The 12,974-nt window shown below is 38.8% G+C and overlaps 1 protein-coding gene across 6 annotated transcripts in view; it reads left to right on the top strand.

The window, feature by feature from the left end:
* The window catches only part of ADGRB3 (adhesion G protein-coupled receptor B3), a 1,461,501-nt gene that overhangs the window by 809,848 nt on the left and 638,679 nt on the right, over positions 1-12,974 (top strand). The window lies entirely within an intron of this gene.

The raw sequence follows: 12,974 nt of genomic DNA, 5'->3' as shown, positions 1-12,974 counted from the left end.
AATCCCTAGGTAGATAGTAGAGAGGTCCACATACACATGACATGTTTGGCTGGTGTTACCACAGTTAGCTGACATTAAAATGAATGCAAATTTTGTCTTTAATTTGATAAATGTGTAGAGTAGATACTTTTGTGCCAAATAATAAGATAGGTTTCTACCTCCTGAACTTGTTAGGCCAGGTTCACATTAGTGCTTGGGGGCTCTGTGGAGGGCTGCCTACTTCCTCTGTTAAGCCCCGCCTACTTCCTCATACTTCTGCAGGCGTCCTGCGTACCTATCTTTCACATTGGGTACGCAGGACATGCGGATGTATGCGGATGCGTCGTTTTGACGCACCCGCCGCCTGCACAAAACGCAACTTATTGCATTCCCATGCGATCAGCGGGCATGTCAAAATGATGCATCCGCATACATCCGCATGTCCTGCGTACCCAATGTTAAAGAAAGGTACGCAGGACGTATGCAGAAGTAGGTGGGGCTTAACGGAGGAAGTACACATCCCTCCGCAGAGCCCCTGAATGTTAATGTGAACGTAGCCTTAGTACTGCCTTCAGCAGAGACTTCCCTGCCCTCCTATTGTCACAATGACAGATGACAGAGCGGCATGTTACAAATCATAGAGATTTTATTGTTTGGTCTAATAGCAGACATACTTAGAATAGAAGGTGAGTGCAGTATGTATGGAAAGCAGCAATAATAAGTGCAAGATGAGGACCTATAATACCTATAAATTAGTGCCATAATATCTTCACATTTGAAAAATTAGAGGTGTTGGGCAACTTTATCTTAATTTTAATTTGTATGGCCAGTTTAAGTTTCCAGATGATGGTTTGCAGAGTAACTATCTAGGTAACATTAGAAAACCATTTCCTTTTTGGCCTGTAGATATTTGAATACTTCACATGTTCTACAGCTATACATCTTAGCTTCCTTGGTGTCAGGTGCTAAACCATTTTCATTGTGCGTCTATGCTATTTGCATCTCATTGGACTCATTTACTTTGCATGAGAGTAGAGGAGAAACTCAAATATTGCAGAGCTTAGTGGAGCAATGTTCAAATTTTTGACTTAGCTCTGATGAGGTGTTAGATTGACAGAGTGCACATTCCCAAACATAAAAGGATATGCCCAACTTTGACATTTTCAATAGTCATAAGTAAAAAAAATCTCATTTTAACCAATCCAAAATAAAACATAACTTTTAACTGTCAAATAAAACTAAGAGTAACTAGTGCAAATCATAAGCTAGAATGCATCAAATTTGCCTCATTACCCTGAGGAAGCCTGTAAGGGTGAAACATGTTGGAGAGGTTATTTCTCTATTTTAATAGCACTTTGTTCCTCTTGTCATTAGACTTTACAAAATAGGATACTATTGCTGATGGTTAGATAATGGATGGCAGTCCATTGAATCTTTTGTCTTAACAGAAACTGCGGTATTTGTATCCTGGTAGTTAGGAGTAGAGATGAGTGAATTTGTTTGGATTCAAATCTGAGTAAAATCTGACTCGAATATTGTTTTTGCAATATTCATCAAACACATCCGAACATCATTAGAGTCAATGGGAGAAAAATTGCTGAATATTTTGGTCAGACCTGGTATTTTCATATAGATTTTCTTAAGTGGGAACTCTTTTACTGTCAGTAAGAGCTTTAAAATTAGTGTCAGCAGAGCTGAATACTAGTAAGCAGTTTCTGACAAGCAAACATAAGTAAAAAGGGACAGTTCTTTAACCACTTAATGACCGCCGATATGCCTTCAAACGGCAACAGTTAAGGATAAATAAACCATAGCGCTGTTAATTAATGGCGCTGAGGTTTAAGGTTATAGCGCCCCCAGAGTCAGAATTTCTCTGGGGTCTTGGCTGCCAGGGGTTATTAATGGTATAACGGCGACCTCAAAAAAAGTCCAATTTCTCATTTAATTTCTCTCTCCACTGATGTGATCGCACATCAGAGGAGAGAGAAATAGAGACCCCAATCCCCCGGTACATCCCGGTGTCTCTGGGCCCTCCTGCTTCCCCCATCGGCTGCCAGAGTCTTATTCCAAGAATAAAATCATGGGCGCATACCCAGTGCAACGGCAGAGATCTGCCATCTGGCACCCGGCTGCAATAGAAGATTTTTACTAGTGGTTTATTTTGAACACTGTGATAGATAGGGTGTGTTGGGGTTAGGGTTGTGGTTAGGGTTATGATTAGGGTTGGGATTAGGGCTACGGGTGTGTTGGGGTTAGGGTTGGAGGTAGAATTGTAGGGTTTCCACTGTTTGACATATCAGGGCTCTCCAAACGTGACATAGCATCCAATCTCAATTCCAGCCAATTCTGCGTTGAAAAAGGAAAATGGTGCTCCTTACCTTCTGAGCTCTGCCATGAGCCTAAACAGTGGTTTACTCCCACATATGGGATATCGGCATATTCATGACAAATTGGGGTCCGATTTCTCCTGTTACACTTGTGAAAATAAAAATTGGCGGCTAAATAATCATTTTTGTGAAAAAAAATGATTTTTTTTATTTTCCTGGCTCTGCATTATAATTTTTAATGAAACACTTGGGTGTTCAAGGTTCTCACAATCCATCTAGATAAGTTCTTTGGGGGTCTAGTTTCCAAAATGAGGTCACTTATGGGGGTTTCTACTGTTTAGGCACATCAGGGGCTCTACAAACGCAACATGACACCCGCAAACCATTCCTTTAAAGTCTGCATCACAAAAAATCTCTACTTACCTTCTGAGCCCCAAAGTGTGCCTAAACAGTACATTTATCCCAGATATGTGGTACCAGAGTACTTAGGAAAAATTGGAAACAACTTTTGGGGTCTAATTACTCCTGTTACCCTTGTGAAAATAAAAAAGGGGGATAAAAAAGAATTTTTGTGAAAAAAAAAATGATTTTTTATTTTCTCGGCTTTGCGTTATAAACTTGAATGAAACACTTGGGGTTCAAAGTTCTCAAAACACATCTAGATAAGTTCCTTGGGCTCCTAGTTTCCAAAATGGGGTCACTTCTGAGGGATTTCTACTGTTTGGGCACATCAGGGGCTTTGCAGATGCAACATTACACCCGCAGACCATACCATCAAAGTCTGCTTTCCAAAACGGCATTCCTTCCCTTCCAAGCTCTGCCATGCGCCCAGACAGTGGTTCCCCCCACATATGGGGTATCAGCGTACTCAGGACAAATTGCACAACAACTTTTGGGGTCCAATTTCTCCTGTTATCTTTGTGAAAATAAAAAATTGGGGGCTGAAATGTCATTTTTGTGGAAAAAAAATGATTTTTTTATTTCCATGGCTCTGCGTTATAAACTTTAGTGAAACACTTGGGGGTTCAAAGTGCTCCTCACACATGTAGATTAGCTCCTTGGGTGGTCTAGTTTCCAAAATTGGGTGACTTGTGGGGGGTTTACTCTTGTTTTGCAGTGACAATGCCTCTATGTATGAAAAGAGAACTCATAGTAGTGGGGATGTGGTCAGTTTTAGCACTTGGGTAACACCCCCAAAGAGAAAATATTAAGCTACTGTAACAGTTCTCATTTAAATTATATTATCAAATAAAACCCTTCATGATTAAGTTGTCCTTCAATTACTTTCCACTTACACAATACTGTTTCCTTGTGATTGTGCATGATTATCAAAAAATGCTAACATCAACATCATTAGAGATTTCTGAGGAATCCAAGTTCTCTCAGGGGAACCTTGTTATCATCCTTAAGAGATCGCTTTGAACAATCAAATGGAAAATAATACGCTTTATAATCCCGTTTCTTTTGAGAAAATTTAAGTATCTCCGTATTGAATGTTACATATCATTTTTATTTTGTCCCAGAAGTATGAAAATCATTATTATTAACTAAAACTCTAATCAGGTAAAAATGTAATTAATAATACAAGATAAAGTAAATCAATGATGTTTGTGATAAACCCATACATCGTATAAAGTCTTGGCCTATATATGTCCACTGAGCCTAATATGCAAATATAGCCCCATCACTTTGTTTATTCACATTTCCGCACTCCTGAAGATGACAATATTTTCATAGTAACTAATCAGGTTTTACATTCTACAAATTTATGTTTATTGCATTGACTGAAATAATCCCAGTAATTGCTGTCATAATATCTACTACATGCTACCTATTTTTAATAGAATCGTAACAAGCTGTCAGATGGCGGCATGGCTCTCTAATCTGTGGTGGCACGGCTCTCTAATCTATGGCGGCACGGCCCTCTAATCTGTGGGGTCACAACTCTCTAATCTGTGGGGGCATGGCTCTCTAATCTGTGGTGACACGGCCCTCTAATCTGTGGGGTCACAACTCTCTAATCTGTGGGGGCATGGCTCTCTAATTTGTGGCAGTAAGGCTCTCTAATCTGCAACTGCATGGCTCTCTAATCTGCAGCGGCACTGTTTGACTTCACATCATCAAGCTCCTAAAACTTTGCAGGACCAGATCACGTCCTCAGCTTTTACAGATAGTCGAGAAGTCTGAGCAAAATATAGGGGTTTTGCAATGAGTACCATGTAGTGAATAGAAACTTGGTTATGCTCGCTGCTCACCGTGCTACACCATTTCAGAAACTCCCCAAAAATTAAATAGGAACAGTGCATCATAGCTATATTTGGCTTTATCCACAGTCCACAGCATTTTTGCATACTGCAAAGACACCGACATCAATGACTAAAATGCAAATAACCCCATTAATAATACCCCCAAATAAATGGAATCTGTTACCAGGTTTCTGTTGTCTAAGATAAAGCAGCATAATGTAGGGGCAGAGACAGAGATTCCAGTGATGTATCTCTTATTGGTCTACTCAGTGTAGTTTTTATAAAATCACTGTTTTATTAACAGCAGTTTACACTGAAGGACTACTTGGCCAGCCACACCTCTACCACCAACTGACAGGTTTCTGCCTATACACAGTGTGCTCAGAAAGCTGCCAGTCAGTGTTGTGGGCGGGGTCATACAGAGCTCAGCATTTAAAGAACTGCTGGATCTGCATCAGATATACACAGTTTTTAATCAAAACTACAACATCCAGTAAAGTAAGTCATACATCACTAGGATCAGAGTTTCTGCCCCTACATTATTCTGATCTCAGATGGCTTAAAAAAAACCTGGTGACATATTCCCTTTAAGTTCCTGGTAAGGAAGGGGTTAAAAGTAAAAGGCCCTTTATGAAAAAAATTCAGAAGATTTATCAGATTAATGAAGAAGTCCTAGATACCAAGATAATAAATTCTTATACTAAAGTGTAATAGTCAAAGGAACGGAACATGACTTTATAGTGACTACTTGAGAGACAAAAGGGAATAAATAACAGGTATGGCATAATTGACCCAAGCATAAAGCAAAGATGTTTTGTTAATATTAAGTCTAAGCTACTCTGTGATTTGCTTTCTGTTTCCTTGGGAACTCATGTTTTTACAAGTTAGCTCTGCTTTTTTATGTTGGCTACTGTGGATAAGCGCAAGCTCACCTGGTAATTAGTATAGAGAGCCAAGTTCTAATATATGACCACAAAACTTTCTGAAATACCAGTAAGAAATAAGGAAATTCAGGCCATTCAAATAAACAAACAGCATTTACAAAGTGTCAAAATAAAAGAATATGCATACTGCAGATTATACCGAATTAATATCTTCTTTTTATGATACATGTAAGAAGCCTTTATAACATGTCCTGAGCTTGATTTTAATTTCCACAAAGGATTCAAACCAAGAGTTAAACACTGATTTATCTGTTCATGGTGTAATATTCTACTTTGTCTGCAGAAAAGAAAATAGAATAAAAAGAGACTAGTTGGCCAGCCACATAGAACTTCATTTTGTGAGTCTGCACAGTGCAATAAAAGAAATTCACTATCCGTGAGGCATAGAGTCTCTGTCTTTAGTGTATATTGTTTTACATCTCAAGGACAAGATGTTACTGGAATATGAGTTTGCTCCAACGCTTCATTCATCTGCGATGTGGATTTATTATAGAAGAATTTTTCAATTTTGATCCTCTAGTACCCCCAATGGGTCATATTTTTTGGATCTCCCCCTGTAGAAATGCAGATCAGCACTTACCCAATAAAATAGATTGATTTGCATTCAAATGAAGTATAACTATTAGAAAGCTTCACAGCCCAAAGGGACATTTTAATGACACTTGGGAGATTTACTACGAAAGTCAATAGTAGTTCTTCACATTTTCACAAGTTAATCCTAACCCATGGTCTGTTACAGGCATTTCATTAAGGATTGAGAGGCAACTATTTAAAGTCTATTTATGTATTTATTATTTTGACCTGGCATAGACAATTCAATGAGTTGCATGTTCTTTCTAGTTCAACATGTTCTTAATTTGATCTATATATTTTTTAGTCTGAACAGCATGCATAAATCACATGTAGAAGCTGTGGTATTTTAATGATAGAACCACAATTCGTTATTTTTTTGTAGCCATATAATGTATAATTAATTGATCTAAAGGGAAAGGTTTAGGTTGTATTGGTGCCATTTTTAATGCACAGTTATCACTTTTGTTATTCCATTTTTGCAAATGCAAGGTAACTGAAAACTAGCAATTCTTACATTTTTCAATACTTATATGGCAAACAGTTACCATATTGTTCAGATTATAAGACGCACTCCAAATTTAGAGGTGGAAAATATGAAAAAAAAATTATATGAAAATGAAAGTCCATCTTAATGTACAAATTTAGCTTACTGGTAGAGCGGAATCACAAGAGTTAGGAGCAAGGTCACTGCAGTATGAAGTCATCGTCGTTGTCAGGAGTGGGGCTACACTGCAGGCACTGAGCTGGGAAGAGGAGGTGTCCAGGCGGTACAAAGCAGGAGTCATGGATTTTCTTCGCGATGGGGTTCAAGAAAATGACAGTCTCAATAGATAAGATACATGGCATGGAATAAAAAACAACCTGCTGTGTCAACACAATTATTGACATGAGTTTTGTGGGTTCTTTTTGCACAGATATTTCAGAAGTATGTGTATCAAAGTTAAAAAAAATCACCCCTTCAAAAATGCAAAAAGAAGCAGGATAAGTCTCCTCAGAACAGTATCTGATGCAAGATAAAGCTAAAAGTATTGGCCTAGGTTTACCCATCCAGTATTCATGTTCAAAGTACAGATCACAGTCTCCGTACTGGCCGCAGCTCTCTTGACTTAAACTGAACAGCCTCACTGGCATATGTGAAGCTGTTGTGGTCAATCAAATATTGTAGCTAATAAAATGTTATTGAGATATCTTTCATTACTTTCTTGTGCAATTAAAACCGACAGAAATAATCCCAGAAATTCTACCCCAATTCACGCAAAATATTTTCTTCAATGAAAACCTTTATTAATTCAGAAAATGTTTCAATAGCATAATTGCACATTCCCTTAGATAATATGTATTCATATACCATGTGTCCATCATACAATGACCAGGAGACCACAAGCTGAAAATTAGGCCAGGTTCATACTGAGTAAATGCAGTCCGTTCAGCGCATAGTGTTGACGGACTGCATTAACACTATAGAATAACTCGATCGCGTTATGCTATACCGCTAGCACAGATGCTTCATCTGTACTAGCAGTTACAGACCCTCAGACACTGCAGACCGTGTCCGAGGATTCATCACAGAATGACGGAACATCGCTAGCACATACCGATTGCGGCATGCGTTAGCTATGCGCTTGTTAATGGGAGTGAATAGCAGAGTTATGGATTGCGTTACATCACGCTATGTCACGGTATAAAGCAATCCGTTAAATGGACTGCATAACGCAGTATGAACCCAGCCTTATAATAGTGACAATGCAAGAGATTGAGAATATCTCAGGTTGTATGAATGAATTAGCAATATTCTGTATGAACTGTTTGATATATTATTGGTTTTGATTGCTGTTGAGTTCAGGTCAGGAAACCCACAGCCAATCTGGAAATCATAGTATGTATTGGACCATCATAAATGTTGGATGCATGAATCCAGTGTTAGATTATGTTCCCATGATGCGTATTTGGTGAGTTTGGTGTGTTACTTGCATTTTTTCTTTCTTTCTTTTTTAGTGCGATTTTTACATGCGTTTTTGATGCTGTGGTTTTTGTCTCTTTGGAATATAATGCATTAAATAAAGCTGCCTTGTTATGCATACTTCCTTGTATTTGTCTTTAACAAAACTCTATTGATATATTTATGTGTGGATTACATCCGTTTTTAGTGTGCTTCCATGGTGAAAAAAAAAAACATTAAGAATGCATATGCACTTTTTTCCTGATGATTTAATAAGATTCTATGTGGAAAGTCCACACATGAAACTCAGAGTGTGCGCAGGGAGAAATTGACATGTTGTCTGTTTACGCAGTATATCAGTCAATTCTGCAAGCAACAACTTGTTGGTCTAGAAGTGAGCAAATTTGAAAAATTTGACTATTTGTCAAAGACAAATTTCCTTTTAGATTTGAATAGGGATCTGAATTAAAATTTGGAATTGTATTGCCTTATATTTAGAAAATAGCACATTGGAAACAATTAAGCAAAATAATGGCAAAGCAAATTTTCAAACTTTTGCCAGCACAGTGACTCAGTGGATAGCAGTGTAGCTTTAATGCCCTGGGTTCCTATTTTCAAATCCCACCATGGACAACATCTGCAAGGAGCTTGTATGTTTCCTTTGGGCTCTCCTGTTTCCTCCCACACTCCAAAGATATATTGATAGGGAATCTAGATTGTGAAGCCCGATCGGGAAAGCATTAATTATGTCTGTAAAGCGTATGCAAAATAAATTATATAAATATGATTCAGATTTTGAAACATGGTAATTAGAATTTTATTTTTAATATAGGAATAGTTATCTCATTGCTTTATATGACAGAATTTATCCTGCTTACTGCAAACGTTTTTTCCCAAATGATCTAATATGATAAACCTAAATTAATTATTTGTATTTTATGCGTATTTCTAACTGAACTGAGAATCTAATAGTGCTTTCCATTTATAGATAATATAAAGCAGACACTTTCTGGGTTGCAATGCTTATTCTCTATCCAAATCTGTCACTATAGAAATAATATCGTACTTGTAGTCAATTTATTCTGTGTAACATGTGTTCCAAGCTCGTGTTTCTGTTAACTGAAAGCACCTAACGTAGACATTCTTTTATGATACAATGAATGCTTTGCAGAAAAGTGAGTCTATAATTGAAAAAAGCTAGCTTGATTAATAGATCATTAACTATACCACTTGATTTTACTAACTGATGGCATTGGAACTCATTTTCATTGCTACACTCGATTTATTCCTTATGGCAGACTTGATATCCTGTTATTGGTCCCACTTCTTTCCTGGCACCGTTATCTGTACTGCTCCACACACATCAAAATTCAAGAATATGCTAACTCATGCTAGAATATTCCTAATACTCAAGATTTCTAGCTTTTTATCTAATGTGAGATTGCGTGGTACATGTATTTTTACTGTTCCACTTACGGCCAGCCCTTGCAATGTATGTACAGTATATATATACTGCACACATTTTTTACAAATAGATGGAACAAGAACATTTTTAAACTTTTTCCTTTATTGTTAAATAATTGAACCTCTAAGGGAAGCATACAAAGATGAAGAGCTTCTTTCATGATGCTACAGCGAGAATATTCAATCTCCTGCCAAGCATAGAAACATGAGCACTTCTGTTAGACTAGAGAGTTTGTATTATGCATGAATTGTTTCTCTATTTGCCAGCAGGTCGACTTCTCGCTCAGCAATAAATTCTGCAAACTTGGATTCATGCGCAAAATGAATGTGACAAATCTGTTCTAAAATGCATGTGATGTGTTGGTCTGGAACTTAGCACTCTTCTTACTATTATTTATTTATTTTCATATGTGGATACGATAACCACAAGTGTTGCCCAATATCTTACTTGATAATGATAAAAGACATAGGCTGGTTTCACATTAGCATTTTTTAGCACAGCGCATCGTGAGCGTCCATGCATGTGTCATGTGCACCTATCTTTACATGGGGGTGCATGATCTAGTGTTTGCACGTTTGTATGCGTTTTTGTGTGCATGCGTTTTTTGTAGTGTGCACCTAAGCACGCCGGACGCAACCTGTTGCATTTTTGGTCGTCCAACCTGTGTCAAGAAAACGCATGCGCACGGAATGCATCAAAATAACACATTACAGTCTATGGGAACACAGGCATGGGCATGGACATGCGCACGCCTGCATTTAATCGCATGCGTTTTAAGAGTTAAAATGGCTTGAAACGCATGCTCCTAAAAAAGCAAACGCATGCAAACGCATGATGCGTTTTTTGCATGCATTTCTATTGCGCACGAAGCGCAGCGCTAAAAAACGCTAATGTGAAAGTAGGCATAGACGTTACAAGAAATACTAAGAGAATTAATTTTGAAAATTAGCTTACATTTATGCTGCAGATTACATTGGAAGTTGAGAAATATGATTCATGTAAATAAATCTTATGACCTCTATAGTTTTTTCCTAATGCCATGTTTTCAGCAGTAAAGTTTTTATTCTACATGACATAATTTTGGAGCATCTCTTCCAGCAATTCTATATGATCTGACTTCTCCATTATTCCTCCTAGAAATTAAAAAAACAAACAAATTGAAAACTAGGATTTCCAAGTTGTGGTTGTGTTCCTCAACTCTGACATTGTCCAAGCAGTGATCAGTCTATATAAGGACACAATTTGTTGACAAGGGGTTTGGCACCACCCAAAATTTAATGTATTAACCCCTTACCTACAATTCACGTAATATTCCGTCCATGTGACCATGGACCTAATTACCATGGACGGAATATTACGTCATCGCGATCAGCGGCGCCCACGTGGTGAGCGCCGCTGATCGCGGCCGAGTGTCAGCTAATTATCATAGCTGACACCCAGCACAATGTGTCAGGGGCGGTCACGGACTGCCCCCGACACGTTAACCCCTTGCACACCGCGATCAAACGCGATCGCGGTGTACCGGGGGTTAAAGGGAAGCATCGGCAGGGAGGGGGCTCCCTCTGTGCTTCCCTGAGCCCCCCACGGCAGCGCAATGTGCAGCGCTGCTGCGGGGGGCTCCTTTCCTCCAGGCCCCCGAATCCAAGATGGCGACGGGGGCCTTCGGGGGCCTGAGGAAGCTGGCTTCCTCAGTGCCTGCAAAGCGCAGGCATGAGGAAGCCTTCAGCAGTGCCTGTGTCAGATCGCTGATCTGTCAGAGTGATCTGTGATGTGACAGATCAGCGATCTGTCACAGGACAGTGATGTCCCACCTGGGACAAGGTAATAAAGTAAAAAAAAAAAAAAGTGTTAAAAATAATTTTAAAAAAATCGCTAAATAAATTAGTAAAAAAAAAAAAAATATTCCCCAATAAATCCATTTTTTCAAAATAAAAAAAACCAAAAACAATAAAAGTACACATATTTGATATCGCCGCGTCCGTAATGACCCGCCCTATAAAACTGTCCCATTAGTTAACCCCTTTAGCGAACCCCTTAAAAAATAAAAATAAAAAACGAAGCAAAAAATAATGATTTATTATGATACCACCGAACAAAAAGTGCAATAACGCGCGATCAAAAAGACACATATAAATATGCATGGTACCACTGAAAACGTCATCTTGTCCCGCAAAAAACGAGCTGCCATACAGCATCATCCGCAAAAAAATAAAAAAGTTATAGCTCACAGAATAAAGCGATACAAAAATAATTATTTTTTATATAAAATTGTTATCATTGCAAAAAACCGACAAAACATAAAAAAAGACCTAAATGAGGTATCGCTGTAACCGTACTGACCCGAAGAATAAAAAGGCGTTATCAATTTTACCGCACGCGGAACAGTGTAAACGCACCCCCCCAAAAGAAATTCATGAAACACTGGTTTTTGTTCATTCTGCGCCCCAAAAATCGGAATAAAAAGCGATCAAAAAATGTCACGTGCCCGAAAATGGTACCAATAAAAACGTCAACTCGTCCCGCAAAAAATAAGACCTCACATGACTCGGTGGGTCAAAATACGGAAAAATTATAGCTCACAATATGTGGTGATGCAAAAACTATTTTTACAATAAAAAGCGTCTTTTAGCGTGCGACAGCCGCCAAACATAAAAACCGCCATAAATCATAAATCAAACCCCCCGTTATCACCCCCTTAGTTAGGGAAAAATAATAAAACTAAAAGAAAATGTATTTATTTCCATTTTCCCGCTAGGGTTAGGGTTAGGGTAGGGTTAGGGTTAGGGCTAGGGTTAGGGTTAGGGCTAGGGCTAGGGTTAGGGTTAGGGCTAGGGCTAGGGTTAGGGCTAGGGTTAGGGTTAGGGCTAGGGCTAGGGCTAGGGTTAGGGTTAGGGCTAGGGTTAGGGCTAGGGCTCAGATTAGGGTTAGGGGTGTGTTGAGGTTAGAGTTGGAGTTATAATTGGGGGTTTCCACTATTTGGGCACATCAGGTGCTCTCCAAAGGCAACATGGCGTCTGATCTCAATTCCAGCCAATTCTGCGTTGAAAAAGTCAAATGGTGCTCCTTCCCTTCCAAGCTCTGCCATGTGCCCAAACAGTGTTTTACCCCCACATGTAGGGTATCAGCCTACTCAGGACAAATTACAAAACAACTTTTGGGGTCCAATTTCTCCTGTTACCCTTAGGAAAATAAAAAATTGGGGGCAAAAATATAATTTTGCGGAAAAAAATGTTTTTTTTATTTTCACGCCCAGGCGTTATAAACTTCTGTGAAGCACTTGGGGGTTCAAAGTGCTCTCCACACATCTAGATAAGCTCCGTGGGGGGTCTAGTTTCCAAAATGGGGTCACTTGTGGGGAGTTTCAATAGTTTAGGTACATCAGGGGCTCTCCAAACGCACATGACACCCGCATACCAATCCATCAAAGTCTGCATTCCAAAACGTCACTACTTCCCTTCCGAGCCCCGACGTGTGCCCATACAGTAGTTTTCTCCCACATAT

The sequence above is a fragment of the Dendrobates tinctorius genome, unplaced genomic scaffold (assembly GCF_039654945.1).
Source record: "Dendrobates tinctorius isolate UK_male_01 unplaced genomic scaffold, ASM3965494v1 ptg000024l, whole genome shotgun sequence".
Lineage (NCBI taxonomy): Eukaryota > Metazoa > Chordata > Amphibia > Anura > Dendrobatidae > Dendrobates > Dendrobates tinctorius.
The sequence above is the reverse complement of the archived record's forward strand: the minus strand, read 5'-3'. Positions and strand labels throughout refer to the sequence as shown.